The 16,864-nt window shown below is 40.1% G+C and overlaps 1 protein-coding gene across 1 annotated transcript in view; it reads left to right on the forward strand.

Moving 5' to 3' along the window:
• Positions 1–331: 331 nt before the first annotated feature.
• The window catches only part of nlgn4xa (neuroligin 4 X-linked a), a 124,351-nt gene continuing 107,818 nt past the window's right edge, over positions 332–16,864 (forward strand). Inside the window, exon 1 of the mRNA XM_006802636.3 lies at positions 332–673. The gene's annotated coding sequence lies outside the window, so the exon portion shown is untranslated. The remainder of the gene's footprint in view (positions 674–16,864) is intronic.

A 16,864-nucleotide genomic window follows, 5' to 3' on the forward strand; every position in this document is an offset into this window, starting at 1 on the left:
AAAGTGGGATTTAAGACGTGATTTAAAACAGTGAAGTTGAGGATAATCTGACAGTGCTAACCTGTCAGATTATCCTAAACTATGACAAGAATAGGAAGACAAAGTTTTTCCTTTGCATGAGTGCAAAGCCTGTCTTGTGAGCTATTGTGCAGTGGTGTTAGCACCCAGAACCGGGTTTGAAGAGTAGCTGGTGCCATGCTCCATGCCAGAGCTGCCACAACTCAGCGGCTGGTTAAGGGTGATGGAGAGAATGCGGCAATCCATTGGCTGCAGGCTTAGTATATTTCAGTCGGTGTAGTCCAATGGCAAGCGAGAGAGAGAGAGACCTGGTTTCTCTATCACTAATCTTGTCCGCGCAATACACTCGGTCTGCGAGAGCAATTAGATTCAGCACCGTTTCCAGTGCCTCTGCAGTGACTCATTGAAACATCTTCTGTGCTGATAAAGCCGCATCTCTATCTCCCATACCACACGCACACACACTCAGTCTGTCTCAAAGACACATGCTGGACGTACAGTTAACTGTCTTCAGAGCGCAAAGACTGCGGGTCTTACTTTGGATTTGCAGAGCAGCGGCTTGGACGTGGACTTTATTGCGTTTTTCTTATGTGGTGTGTATTTCGCCTGAAGTCGGGACTTACATTTAAGTCAGACGGTGGTGATACAGGCTGAGGTAAGTGCGCTGCCGGCGGGATGTCATGGCGAGCCTCACAGCTTTCCCCGAGCGAGAAATAACAGTGTAGATTTATAGAGAAGGGGAGAAGGTCTGTGCGTTTCCACGGGCTGACCCCTTCCTCTGCTGTCTCGCAACACAGCACAGTCCAAAGGGAATTCTTCCAGACACTGGTAGCCTTAATAGAATCAGGCTTTTCCTTTTTACAGTTGGAAAAACTGTCAGGAGTGTGGCATGGCGATGTTTTCACCTGAAAACCCCGCAGCACGACAGGCTGGTTCTTGCGCACTTTCATTAGACTCCAGTTCAAGCGAACGTGTTGATTAGAGAAACGATTTGCTGCAGTAAAGATGTCGCTTGATGCAGAAGATGATAAACATACATCTCAAATCCCGAACTGCACTTTTTGTTTATTCGTGTATTTCTGTGTAGACACGCAGACTTGGAATCGTGTCTCAAACCAAACTCTGCGCCCGTTGAACAGCTCGGTTACCTTTATTGCGACACGATCGGCGGATGTGTTCCACCAGCTTAAAAACGTTTTTCCCTCTAGGTGGCAAAACGTTTCAACACTCGCGTTTTTCCACAACTCTTGTGTGTATGGGATGCAACAAAGACGGGCATCTTCCAGCAGGACTTCTCTGCGTGCGTCTCTATCGAAGCATCCACAAGATGGTGGTGTGGATATCTGTACGTGGATTTTGAGAAAAAGGGAGGAAAAAAACAGGGGAAAAGGCGGTTAGGGTGTTAGAGTGGAAGGTTGAGTGGGGTTTGTCTCTTGCGTGGATATTTACAGCTTCATCACTGCTAATGCTGGTTTCAGTGGGTCTGTGGCATTCACACTGGCTCTGTAACAGCAGCAGATCCACGCAGGCTGCTGGTTTAAAAACGGATGACCTTGTATGTGTTGTCATTCATGAACCACACAATGGTGAACTTGGTGCAAAAGGGTCCATAAAAACATAGACACACCCAGAAAATAGATGTTATGTGTGAACATTGGGTGAAACATATGTTTTGAAAGCTGCTCATGTCTGCAGGAGTATTATTGATTATTGATAATCATATGATTCTCTAAAGAAATACATTCTGCAAACACCAAGACTTCAGTTTAGCAAAGCTTTGATTCATTCTGATGTGTGTGTGTGTGTGGGTGGTGGAGGGGGGGGGGGGGGGGGTACTCTCTCTCATGTTCAAAGATGGTGCTTGACAGCATCATCTCTCTTAGAGAATGTTGTTTTACTGTTGATGGCATGAGCTTCACGCTTAGGCCTACCTTAACCTTTAGTTCATTGTGTCACTGGTGTCCACAGGGGCCAATGCAAAGGGCCGGCTCCTCTGTGATGGTAGAATAAGCAGCAAAAAAAATTCCTGGCACAACAAGCCAAAGAAGAAGAAGTAGCGCTTTAGACGTCTCATCTTAAGTCTTCAAGTCTAAATTTGAGATATTTTACATTTAGAGACATAAACAAAATAAATGTTCCCATGTGATGATGTAATCTTGTTTGCTAATTCAAACGTGCTTTTACCATTAAAGACCCCCCCCCCCTTTTTTTTTTTTTTTTTTTAAACCTGTGTGTATATTTATAGCTTCCTCCTTATGCATTTCATGCATGTGTTATTTTCAGACATATGGGGGTTATGTCACCCCCCCCCCCCCCCCTTCTCCTCATCAGTAATGATCTAGTCCAGTATTTACTTGGGCGTGACTTAGCCAATTAACCAATACCTACCTATTATATGTCATCTGACCTATCTATGAAGTTTTGACTGGTTAATTTGATTTTTTTTCTGTTTCCTGTCTTGTATTTAAGCAATTTTTACAATGTTTTACTATGACCCTGATGAAGGCCACAAGCCGAAACGCGTTGGTCAATTATTAAAGTTGTTCTTCTACCTCAAGTGTTGCTGGAGTTCCTGCTTCATGGTAGAATAAGCAAACAGAGATGGACCCGACTCATGCTTAGCCAGTGGTTGTTCTGCCACCATGTTACCACACATGTGAGGGTGTGGAGTGTGAGTTTACCACACAGTGGCTTCTGTGGGTAGCTCATGTTTTGCACCCCTGATGGGATAGGGGTGAGCTTGGCAAACACAAGGTGTCAGTGCATTTTCACATGCTGCTCAAAGCAGGTGGTCTTTTCCCTGACATTTGCAGGTTATGGTTACGTTAGATTGGTTACATCATTGGGATACTTTCTCACATTGCAGCTAAACTGGAACAGGAATGACTTGGCACATGGGGTGTGTGTTTTTAGTAGAGTACTGTATGGAAAATTTTAGGTCTATGGCAACCTGCTAGCAACATGGTTGCTAGTAAGTATGAATACTTTCTGACCCCTTTATGCACATTTTCTATCAATGGCTAATTGGCAGAATTTGCTAGAGGGAGTTACCCACAGTTACCCTTAAGTGGCTTGGCTGTGAAGAAAGTCCCAGCATTGTTATGGTACCATTAGTGCAGCCTCCTTGCTATTTATACCATTGCACCCCGTTGCAAGGGCCTGCCTTTATCAGGAAGAAGAAATTAAAAGTTAATGTTGTCGATTACAAGCTGATAAAAAATCAGATTGGGTTCTTTTTCCCAGAGAAATGTTTCTTTACAAAATTAAAATGATCACAGTCTGCTTTCTCTAGGATACGGTGGAGATCCAACACACTTCAAAAACCACTCTGTGATGATTAAACCAATCTTCAGACAAGTTATGAAAAAAGAGACGATGAAGTTATTTTAATAGAATGACTCGCCAAGGCATCAGAGTTAGCCTCCTGGTGCTTCTAGTGTTAATATTGATGCAAAGAGCTCACAGTCAATAGTTATTGATCAGCACAAACATTTATGTCATTTATATGAAATGCTATGAAATCTATATTGAAATGACTTTGGAGATGAAGAGCATAGGTGTAAACATCATCATCCTGGTAAAGGATACTTCAGAAAAACACATGTTTAAGAAGCTAACAACTTGAGTCGCTCCTCATGTTTGTGTAACATAAGAAGGAGAAAATAGAGACATTCTTCACATCACAGCATGTTTGAGTTTCTTTCTCTTGTTTAAAACCAATATTTTAATGTTAGTAGGCGAGATGGATAGGGCAAAACAGACATGCTAGCTATCTATCTATCTATCTATCTATCCATCCATCCATCCATCCATCCATCCATCCATCCATCCATCCATCCATCCATCCATCCATCCATCCATCCATCCATCCATCCATCCGGCCTTAGCACATGAGAGTGGTTGCTGGAATTTCCTAAGTTTCCTAAGTTTCATAGCATGTGTTTTAGGAGTGTTGGCCTCTTTCACACGTTCCCTGTTGCTGCTTAGGACACTTTTACAGTGAAGAGGGATTTAAGATAATTTATCCTTCAAATATTTCAGATTATTCACATTTATTGGATGCCTTCATTAAAAAGCTTAAAATTTTCTCTAAAAATGTATTTTTTCTCTTTTTTCTGCACGTGATATGCTAGTTTATTGTCTTGTTCTTTCATGCAACATCTACTAGTTATCTTCTGTCTAAAATGAGGCAGCTAGCTGTGGGTTTTATTCATGGTTCCTTCACTTATTAGGAACCAAAGCAGCCTCAAACCCCGATGCTCCCTCCACTCTTCTTTAAATTTGTGGTGATATTTTGTTGTTGGTGTGCAGTTTGATTTTGGCAGCACAGATTTCTTTGGTGGCGCTGCCTGTAATCCATTACTGATTACTCATTGTGTTCAAGAAAGACAGTGGTTGTTTCTGTAAAGTGGAGATTCTGTGTGTTATTAGCTTTGTCAGATTGTGTGCTTCGTTGTTATGACTTCGATGAAACTCAGAACAGTTTTATTAATAATCGATGCAGAAATCCTGACAACTCTAAAAGATTTACTTTTTCTTGCAACTGTATGTTGCAGTTCTATTGTTTTATGTCTGTTCAACTTCCTGTGATAGCCACAGGAGTAGAGAGTGCCTGACTGGATCATTTTACGATGATTGAAATGCAAATGACAGACTGCGGCTTCATTGATATTCATAAGACGTATCTCATATAATCATTACGAGTCAGAACAATGTTCAGAATCTCCTGTGTGCTTCTATCAAGGAGAGCTATGGATGCATGCTCTGTATTCAGCTCGAGCCATCTGAAGGACTTTTTTGAAAAACACAAACACACCCTATCCCCCAAACACACATCATAAAATGCCCCATTACTGCAAGTAATATAAACTCTGCCAATTTATCACACACACACACACACACACACACACGGGAAAAAGGAAAAACAAGCATATACCCTCAGTTAAGAATGAGAAACAATTTCATTTCATTTGCTGCATTCATGCTTTTACTGTTTGGTGACTCCTGCGCTGCCATGCGAGGCAGCTTGAACATAACAGGAGCCAGTGATGTACAGCCTGCGGGTGTAGTCAAACAACTGCTCACTAAAATCAATACATCTTCTGTTAAATATATGCTGTATATATGCAGTTATATAATCTTGCCCATTTTCAAAGGCATATAGCTTATTTCACACAATTTTCATTAACAAGACTTTTAAATGAGTCGAAACTTGCTTTTTCCTTATTATTTACATGCAAACATGTATAATGTTTTTATTTATGGGTTCCCTGTGTTAAGTAACCCGTAGTGGCTTGAAAAGCCAAAATTGTATTAATTCATCCATCAGTAGTTTTCTGCATGCACTGATGAAGACATAACACTATGGTTCTTTTGTGGTGGAGGATTTATTGCCCTTGGGAACTTGTAGAGCAATGTAGTGGAAGACCATGGTGGTCTGGTAATTCCTAGAGCTCTGGGGGAGGAAGGAAGTACAGGTGTAGGAGTTGGAATGCTCATTTGTGTACATTAGATGTTCTGGAGGAGGACAGACATTTGTTCAGAACTCTTAAAGATGTCGAAGAAGCTCCGTAAGCAATTACTTTGGTGTTCCTCCACCGCAAAAGAAGCATGTATTCTCTGAATTTCAGGGAATACTTTTATTTTGATAGTGAATGTGCACCTGCGGACCACTTATGTGCAGCCCTGACTATAAATCATGTATGTTACTGTGTAAAAATTAATTCCTGATCCATCAGAAGTGTAAGTGGGTCAGTCAGAGTTGCTAAGAATGAAATTTTCATAGAAGCTTCCACAGGAACTGCTTGGGGTCATTTTTGACCCCACTTGTGGAAGAGTGGGGTAGTGATACAAAAACAACTTTTTTTTTAATTAATGAAAAAATAAATAAAAATGCAAATGGCCTCATGTTACAAACATATTTTATGATTTTTTTATATATTATAAATATATATAATATATATATATAACATATAATATATATATATATTATATATATATATAAATATATATAAAGATATATTTTATACCTGGAATATGAATTTTTAATTTTTAATTAATGAAAAAATAAATAAAAATGCAAATGGCCTCATGTTACAAACATATTTTATGATTTTTTTATGTATTATAAATATATAAAAAATATATATATTATATATATATTTTTTATATATTTATAATATATATATATATATATATATATATATATATATATATATATATATATATATATATATATATATTTATATAAAGATATATTTTATACCTGGAATATGAATATATTACAACTTTTCATTTTAAAGATTTTGAAGAAAAACAACCCATGGGGTCATTTTTGACCCCACGTGTGCATCTAAGGGTTAAATATGTTTTATATTTAAATTCCTGACAGTAGCCGCCCTCTGCTGTGTTGACAGCGCTGCAAACACTCGGCCTTCTCTCAGTGAGCTTCATGATGTCATCACCTGACATGGTTTCACCTCACAGGTGAGCCTGTCAGGGTTCATTGGTGGAGTTTCTTGCCTTCTTAATGACGTTGGCACCATCAGTTGTGCAGCAGTCAGGTTGGTGCACAGCTGACAGGCCTGTTTAACAACTGTAAGAATTCATATTATGACAAGAACCAATCAGCTGAGTAAAGAGAAACAACAACCCATCATTACTTTAAGAACTGAAGCTCAGTCAGTCCAGAAAACTGGTAAAACTTTGAATGTGTCCCCGAGTGCAGTCGTAGAAACCATCAAGACTACGATGAAACTGTCTGACATGAGGACCAAGAGCCACCTCTGCTGCTGAGGATAAATTCATTAATGTGGCAAATCTCCGTTAACGAGTTACCACGGATCGTTAAAGAGCTAACGGTGCTAACACGTTGACACTGTGCAGCCCACACGGGGTGATCCGTGGTAACTTATTAACAGGATTTGCCGCTTTAATGCAGTTCAATCAATCAATCAATCAAAATTTATTTATATAGCACATTTAAAAACAACAGTTTTGATCAAAGTGCTTCACAAATTAAAAAAGTTATGGTGTTACCGTCATTTTAACTAGATTAATGCTGACAGCACTAATTATTATTAAAAATCATTATTTAAACATAATTTTGTGAATGCTTTGTAAAGTTGCTCTCGAAAACCTAAAAGAAAACTCGGTGACAAATGAAGAAAATTTAAAGAAAGATGGATGTTCCAGTATTTTTTTGTTGAGTTCAGTAGATAAGATGACTTATATGGATTGGGGAATTTGGATATTGACGCTGCAGTTGAAGTAAGTTACCTGACAGCTGGCGAACTGCATGCTGCTGATATTCCAGGTCTTGCTTGTTAAAGCAAGTTCAGGTCAGGCTTCCAGATGCCCACCTGGAAGCTGTACTCAGAGTTTCATCTGTAACATCCATCAGAGTAAATATGGCTCAGCTGTGTGAACAGACGTGCTGCCAAGTGGCTGGCAAGAAAGAAAGCCCAAATGGACTCAGAGGTGATTTGTTTATTGAGCGCAGTATTACAATCTATGCTTTAAAAGGGAAAAAAGCACTGACTGTTAAAAATACATCTACAAATGTATATTTGTGTGTTTTCTTTAGATATATCACTGTAAAAAAACAAAAAGTGCTGTTTTTACAGGAAAACGCTGGCAGCTGGGGTTACCAGGGACTTCCTGTAAAAATACAGCAGCAGTAGATAGCTTTACACAGAAGATATGTAAACTGGAGTGGTAAAGGAATCAGATATTTAGAACATATATTAGAAGGAACAGACTTTATTTCATTTGACAGACTAGTTACACAATATGGGATCAACAAGAAAAGATTTTTAGAATATCAACAAATTAAATCCATAGTAAAAAAGAAATTTAAACCGGGTCGAGTTGAACTACAAACACCACCAAGTGTGGTTCAATTTCTTACTCTTAAACCCCCCAAATTACTATCCAAAATATACAAAATGCTTTCTAAAACAGATGAATCAATATCACTTCCTATTGCAAAATGGGAAGCGGATTTATCAGTTAACTTAGACCAAAACTTCTGGTCTCAGATTTGCTTAAAAACCTTTCATCTAATCAGAAATCCCAGTCTTCAATTAATTCAATACAAAATACTACATAGAGTGCACTATACAGGTCATCGGATGTTCAAGATGGGATTTACGTCTACCAACAACTGCTCACACTGCCAAACCAATTCACCGGACAATTATATCCACGCTCTTTGGTTCTGTCCACCAGTTCAGAAGTTTTGGCGCGAGATATGTGAAGACTTATCAAAGTGTCTGAAATGTAACATTCCAACTTCCCCTTTAGTGTGTTTGTTGGGCAGCTTAGATAATGTCACTTCAGAAAAGAATATAGCCCATATGGTTTTCACTGCCCTATGCATAGCCAAGAAAACCGTCCTCATGAACTGGAAAAAAAAAAAAAAATCTTAATTCTAACCAATATAGAAATTATCTATTAGATTACATTAGTCTCGATACAGCCTCTGTCACCACATCAATTGATCTGGGCTCCTTTGATTAGCTCCATCACCTAGTGGGGGTGGGGGTCCAAATCTAGTCTAGTCTTCGCTGTTGTGATTGGTGTGGGGGCAGGGACAGGCTTAGGGCATTGGGGGATTCCCCAGGAGCGTCTTCCTTGGAGGGCTCAACCCGGGGAAGCGGTCATGGCCTGTTAAGGGCTCTGTTGGCTCTTAGGTGACGGTTTCTTCGTGGCTGCGTGCAGCGGGGCTAGGGGAGGGTCTGTGCTGACGGACGTGGGTTACTGACCTGGTAGCCTGGCTGCCCCTGGGTGGGACCGGGACGGGCGTGAGGTTCTGGGGGCGCTCCGTCTCTGGGCTGGGGTCCTGGTTGGTGTGTTGCCGGGGTTGTGGGTGGGTGGGTGTATGGGGGCCCAGTCCTGGCGCAGGGTGCCGCCAGTGCATCGAGCCACCTGGAGGGCTCTTCTACTGGTGGAGGAGGTTGTTACATCTTGCAGGAGCTCTCCTCTCTTCAGGAACTGACTCTGCATGAGGGGGAGATACAGGCTGCTCTCGTTTTCTTCTGCTTGTTTTATGTTTTCATTCTCAACAGGTTAAATAAAAAAAATAAAAAATAAAAAAATACTTTCCATCAATGAATGATGTTACATCCTAGTGAAAAAACAACAAAGCCTCAAAGACAAAGAGTCAGTCGAACATTTTCACCTACAGGCCTACAAAAATCACCATTTACTTCCTTCTTAGTTAAGCTGGCTGCTTTTGTTCTGAAGAGGAATGATTTCTTTTATAATGACACACTATGGCTTCAAATTTCTCACACTTCAGTGGGCACGAAAATGACACCTAGTTTTGCTTGTTTACTTGTTGGCCATCTGGAAGAATGATTTTTATACAACCACCAAAAAAATCCTTTTCTACCATTCATCATGTCTGGGAAACGGTACAAAGATGATGTATTTTTATTTTGGAAGGGATCAGTCTCCACAGTATTGGAGTTTGTACGATTTTTAATAGTAAAGAAATGAACTTTTTTGACATAATAGTAACCAAAAAAGACAAATATCTGTCCACCTCTCTTTACTCCAAACATACGTACTGAAATACATTACTTCACGCTGCAAGTTTTCAGCCTCAAAAAAGGTTTACCTGTAAGCCAAGTCGTTAGATTCAAATGCATTTGTGAAATTCCTGAACAATATGATTACAGCAAAGAAAAGATGGGTGACAAAGAGGACTGGCCAAGATTTGCAGAAAATAAGGTGGACTCAAAAAACAGAAGGTTTTATCTGGTAACTAAGAAACCTCCAAAACCCAAATGAAATCTTGTTTTTTGCACTACAACAAAAACCAGGAACATTAAAGCAATAATTTTAAAACATTGGCACATCCTTCGAATTTACAGGAGATTTTTAAAGAACCACCAATGATAAAAACATTAGGGATAGGGTTATTCGAGCTTTTTGTGATTCTAAAACCCCAGAAACAACACCTGGTAACTCATAACCTACAAGGTCATTTTAATTGTGGGTCTCCCATACATTGAGATTACTCAAAAATGTAAAACCAAGTGGCAAAAATATTGATGCTTTATTACCAGCAAAACTAAAAATGTGGTCTACATGATACAGTGTCCATGCAACAAAACATCCTGTCCTGTGAAAGAAGGAATTAACAAACACAGAAGTTCTATTAAGAGAAATGATTTAACCAGCCCCGGTGCAAGACATTTTAATGAAAAACATTGTAGTTCATCTTTATTCTTTATAGGCATTGAAGCCATTACGCTCAGTCAAAGAGCTGGTTATATCAATTTCATCAGAAAAAAGTGAGAGGCATTCTAGATATTCCATTTAAAGAGTTTATTTCCCAAAGGTGTGAATGAAGATGTAGCTATTAATGAGTTTCTGTGAATCAATCTGTTTTTGTCTCTGAAAAAATGTCTCTAAAAATTGTGATGCAAATTGTTGTTGCTTAGTTCATGGAATTCATTTCTTAGAGTTCCTGTGATTGTTATGTATATTTTTTTATCTTGTTTGCATTTTATGTGCACCTGTGGGAATGACCCACTTTCACATGTATAAGGTGACATCCAGTCACCTGATCCTATAATGGTTCGGTCCAGAGCCTATTGGAACAATCACCATCCCCATTAATGATTATGTTTATGTGTGAGTGGCTGATTGGTTCATTAGTTTTTCTGTTTTCTGTTGTTTTATTTTAAATTAAGCAGAAGCTGTTTGGTGTTGTGTAATAGCCCCGATGAAGGCCACAAGCCGAAACACGTTTGTCTGGTAATAAAGTTGTTCCTTAGGGTTTCAGGCAAAAGAAAAAAGAAAAAAAAACCAACAGAAAATATGTAAACTGATTCACAGTGAATGAAACACACAACTGTTAAATCTACAAAAAAAAGAAATTAATTTCACACAACAATTGTTGTGTATTCATAGAATATTTCCTGTATTTTTACATGTAATAATTGCTTATTGTGGATCCATAAATTGTAAAATTAAAAGGGAAATGTCAAACAAAAAACTAAATTGACCTGGTAAAACAACGGTGAAACTGTGCATTTTAAATGGAGCTGCTCTGTATATTATACATAAAATCTATTACTATGCTGTATTTTCATGTTTTAATGTAAAAATTGAAATCATAAACCTGCAAACATCTTACTGCTGTGCATACACTTAGGTTACGTTCACACTGCAGGTCTTAATGCTCAATTCAGATTTTTTGATCAAATCGTTCAAATCGCTCGTTCACACTACAAATAAAATGTGACAGCAAACGCGCTCTAGTGTGAACGCTCAAAGAGAAGACGTCACACACAGCGCGCTCTGTTTAGACCCAGAGCAACAGTATTGTTTGACTGATGGCCCTTAATATAAAGACTTCGGACTTCACGTTTCCCAATTTTTGCTTTAAGTTATTTTGTTATTTCCATAATAATGTAAATAACCTAATAATGATCCTTATTGCTGTTTTAGAGGAGCGCTGCTTCAAAGGATAGTTGCAGATTTCTGTCAGAATCTGCAGATTATACAGAACAAATAAAATGTTCACGTTTCTCCAACGTTGTCTTCCCAACAGTTTCACTGACATCTAGGCTGGATGGTCAGGAAGCGTTCACAATGTCTTCTCCGGCGCTGATAATTGGCGTCTGTCTTGTGTCGGTGACGTAAAAGACGGATTTAATGCGACTTGACCATCAAACAGCAGCTTTCTGAAACATCAGATATGTATCGGATTCAGCACCACATACGAAAGTGACCCAGATCGGATTTGAAAATATCGGGTTTGAAAATATCGGATTTGTGCCGTTCACACTGTCACACCATGATCGGATATGGGTCGCATAGGGTCAGAAAAATCGGATTTAATGCGTTTTCGCCTGCAGTGTGAACGTAGCCTTAAACATGCAAAAATACATCTTCAGAAAAGACTAGTGAGGAAAATATCACTTTTGTGGAATTTATTTTGCAGCCATTATCAATAAAACAATTGACGACAATTGGTTGCATTTTTTCCAACTTACACAACAACTTGCACAACAGTCACACAATTCAATCAAAATGCTATAAAACTGTGGAACATTCCCACAAAGCAAGAACCATCTTCATGAAACAAGCATGTGGCAGACCCTCTACCAGAAAAAGTTACATAGTAACCTGTTAAGACTTTAAAACAAAAATGACATATTGTGCTAAAATTACCGTAATCACCATCCCGCACAACACATACTCTACTGCCACCACAACCGTGGCCCTGGTCATTGAAAACACATGTGTCACCATATCAAAACATCAGGAAAGCCTCCTGTGGGGAAACAAACCTATAAACACTGCAGCACTGTAAAAAACCCCAAACAAACAAAAAAACTGTGGAACGTTCCTTCAAAGCAGGAACATTGTCCTGGAACAAGCAGGTGGCGGACCCTTGACCAGAAAAAGGTTCAAAGTTCACATTGTGGATTCAACAAAGTAAAAACTACCAGTCCACAAAGAGTCAATATTCAGGCATAACACCATTCGTGGTCGGAGATATCCTGAATCAGAGTGAGGACTTGAGGGTTCTTGTTGGAAAGACGCTTTGAGTTTTTGTTCTCTTTTTGGTTCCTTTTTCTGGGTTTATGGAGAAGAAACACCTGTAGAATAAAATCATATAGAAGCATATTAAGCATTTTAATTGATCTGTTAAAAAATAAGTACAAGCATATACATACATACAGTGGGGCAAAAAAGTATTTAGTCAGCCACCGATTGTGCAAGTTCCCCCACTTAAAATGATGACAGAGGTCAGTAATTTGCACCAGAGGTACACTTCAACTGTGAGAGACAGAATGTGAAAAAAAAATCCATGAATTCACATGGTAGGATTTGTAAAGAATTTATTCGTAAATCAGGGTGGAAAATAAGTATTTGGTCACCTCAAACAAGGAAAATCCCTGGCTCTCACAGACCTGTAACGTCTTCTGTAAGAAGCTTTTCTGTCCCCCACTCGTTACCTGTATGAATGGCACCTGTTTGACCTCATCATCTGTATAAAAGACACCTGTCCACAGCCTCAACCAGTCAGACTCCAAACTCTGCCATGGCCAAGACCAAAGAGCTTTCGAAGGACACCAGAAAAAGAATTGTAGACCTGCACCAGACTGGGAAGAGTGAATCTACAATAGGCAAGCAGCTTGGTGTGAAAAAATCAACTGTGGGAGCAATCATCAGAAAATGGAAGACATACAAGACCACTGATAATCTCCCTCGATCTGGGGCTCCACGCAAGATCTCATCCCGTGGGGTCAAAATGATCATGAGAACGGTGAGCAAAGATCCCAGAACCACACGGGGGGACCTGGTGAATGACCTGCAGAGAGCTGGGACCAAAGTAACAAAGGTCACCATCAGTAACACACTACAACGGCAGGGAATCAAATCCCGCAGTGCCAGACGTGTTCCGCTGCTGAAGTCAGTGCATGTCCAGGCCCGTCTGAAGTTTGCCAGAGAGCACATGGATGATACAGCAGAGGATTGGGAGAATGTCATGTGGTCAGATGAAACCAAAGTAGAACTTTTTGGTATAAACTCAACTCGTCGTGTTTGGAGGAAGAAGACTACTGAGTTGCATCCCAAGAACACCATACCTACTGTGAAGCATGGGGGTGGAAACATCATGCTATGGGGCTGTTTTTCTGCCAAGGGGACAGGACGACTGATCCGTGTTAAGGACAGAATGAATGGGGCCAAGTATCGTGAGATTTTGAGCCAAAACCTCCTTCCATCAGTGAGAACTTTGAAGATGAAACGAGGCTGGGTCTTCCAACATGACAATGATCCAAAACACACCGCCCGGGCAACAAAGGAGTGGCTCCGTAAGAAGCATTTGAAAGTCCTGGAGTGGCCTAGCCAGTCTCCAGACCTCAACCCCATAGAAAATCTGTGGCGGGAGTTGAAAGTCCGTGTTGCTCGGCGACAGCCCCAAAACATCACTGCTCTTGAGAAGATCTGCATGGAGGAATGGGCCAAAATACCAGCTACTGTGTGTGCAAACCTGGTAAAGACCTATAGTAAACGTTTGACCTCTGTTATTGCCAACAAAGGTTATGTTACAAAGTATTGAGTTGTATTTTTGTAATTGACCAAATACTTATTTTCCACCCTGATTTACGAATAAATTCTTTACAAATCCTACCATGTGAATTCATTGATTTTTTTTTCACATTCTGTCTCTCACAGTTGAAGTGTACCTCTGGTGCAAATTACTGACCTCTGTCATCATTTTAAGTGGGGGAACTTGCACAATCGGTGGCTGACTAAATACTTTTTTGCCCCACTGTATATGCAGTCATGGCCAAACTGCAACAACAACGGGGCGATCATGGCTCAAGAGTTGGGAGTTCGTCTTGTAATCGGAAGGTTGCCGGTTCGAGCCCCCAGCTCGGACAGTCTCGGCCGTTGTGTCCTTGGGCAAGACACTTCACCCGTTGCCTACTGGTGGTGGTCAGAGGGCCCAGTGGCGCCAGTGTCCGGCAGCCTCGCCTCTGTCAGTGCGCCCCAGGGTGGCTGTGGCTACAATGTAGCTGCCATCACCAGTGTGTGGATGGGTGTGTGACTGGTTGTGTGAAGCACTTTGGGGTCCTTAGGGACTAGTAAAGTGCTATACAAATACAGGCCATTTACCATAACAATTGGTTTCCTCAAATTCAAGTTAAAATATAACCAAAATGCTTTGGGAAGTGAACACTGCATGGTCAAAAACATGTGTCTGTTGCAGTGATAAATCACACTTTTGCATTTTAAAAATCCAGCGCAAAGGTTATAGGTAGTCAGATGTCAGCCAAGTCTTGGTCTGGCCCTGAGTCTTGGCCAGGCTGGGACCCAGATTCAGGCTGTTATTTTATAAAAACAGTCTGAATCCAGGTCCAAACCCAGCCAAGACTCAGAGCCAGACCTGGATCCCAGACTCTCAATTACAATTGTTGCAACGCGAGATTCTCAGGTCTGAGAAATAAGAAAGACATATTTGCTCACGTTTGAAGAACCTCCAGAGTGGAAGCCAGCTCAGATAATGGATGTTAAAATTGTAGTAGCTCCCGAACATGATGCACAGTGCAGAAATGAATGAGGATATGTTTGTGCTGACGAGGTTCCGATCAAGACTCAACATGTATCATCTTAAGGAATAGCAGGACTGACCTGAGAACAAATTATTTAACAGGTTATATTAATAAGCACTGCAGTACAGACACTCTTCAAAGTAGCTGAGCAGAAGCAGGTCCACCTCTTTCACATCATCTGAGCAGCCACTCTGCAGTCCCTGTATCCTCTGAAGCCTTGCATCAGTCTGAAGGAACGTCTTGCTTTTGCTGACACCAACTGTGGTCGTGTAGTCCAGAAGACCTTTTCCCCTTCAAGTCCAAGTAGTCTGTATAATAGAGGCAGGAATTAGCAGCTGTCCTTGCAGTTCAAGGTAAAAGAGACACATGTTTCTGAGATAAGACTGACTTTCATTCTCTGGCGTATCACTGGCTGAACTAGCAGATGACATGGTTTTATGTGTGTTTTATTAATAATCCACCAACGCATTTTAAAAAGACAAAAAGACTCATTCCTATGTACTCTGCAATAGTACAGTGGTCCCTCGCTGTAACGCAGTCCACCTTCGGCGGCCTCGCTGTTTTTTTTGTGTGCAATTTTGTATGCTTTAATTTTTTTTTTTTAAAGCGCATTGACCATTGTCAATCATTCTCATGCCGCATCTCCTGTACAGTACAGAATGAGTTCAGCTTGTAAAATGTACATAAATCTTCGATCGCTAGCAGTGTGACTCTGAAGTGCTGCACTGTATGTTTGTAAGTTTTCTCCCCAACAAACACAACACCTGCCGTAGCACCCAAAAGGCAGAAGAAGATGCTAACCATCACACAAAAAGTTGGACTTCTGGACGTGCTAATGGAAGTTACTGTATTTTTGGGATTATAAGGCGCATTAAGTTAAACAAAACAGTCAGATTAGTCAAACTTTACTCAACTCATTCTTCTTGCTTCCTCTGCTTCCTTCCATTAATTCATTAATGTTGAAGCCTCTTAATGTGACCAATATCTTTTCACAAAAGACGCAGGTGATCATTTTTAGTATTTCAAAAGTTCGCCCGTGCTTTTCAGCTGAACTAGCATGCTAGCGCTAAGTTATCAAGTATTAGTCTAAATTAGTGATGTGTCAGTCGTGAATGAAACGGCTCTTAGAGCCGACTCTTTGAATTGAACGACGGGAGCTGCTCCTTATTGGGAGCCGTGGGTTTTTTCTTTCTCTCACCCTCTCTCTCTCTCTTTCTCTCACCCTCTCTCTCTCTCTTTCTCTCACCCTCTCTCTCTCACACTGTTAGTGTCATCTCTAGTCTTTGCCTTGGCCAAGGGCAGCAGTATAAGGAATGACAAAAGTGACAGTTATCATTGTAATCATCCTGTTTTAATTTTTTTTACTCAAAAGTATCAAAAGCTTTGTGGTAACATCTGGACTGATGTGTTTACTGTCAGCATTTTAATCAGGAGTTTAAAGGCTGTAGGTTGCAGCCGTTGCTCTAACGGTGTGTATAAATGTAACAGTAATGAGCAGATGTGAATGAGCTTGGATTAGATGTAATTTGCATCATCTTTCCATGCAGAAGCATCAAAATGAGAACTGCAATAGCTAAACTGATCCAGGAGCTAACAGCAAAGGAAAATGCAGTGTGGAAATGGTTTTTAAAATCAGGAGTGAAATTTTAAATGTAAGAAATAAATCTTTTTAAATTCATTAACTTATTTTACTTTTTCTAAATTGCATTTTTAAAAAGTTTTGTTTTTCAGAATTCAAAAATGTTTCTTGAAATTAGGGT

The sequence above is a fragment of the Neolamprologus brichardi genome, chromosome 23 (genome assembly GCF_056152115.1).
Source record: "Neolamprologus brichardi isolate AB-2024 chromosome 23, ASM5615211v1, whole genome shotgun sequence".
In the NCBI taxonomy this organism is placed as follows: Eukaryota; Metazoa; Chordata; class Actinopteri; order Cichliformes; family Cichlidae; genus Neolamprologus; species Neolamprologus brichardi.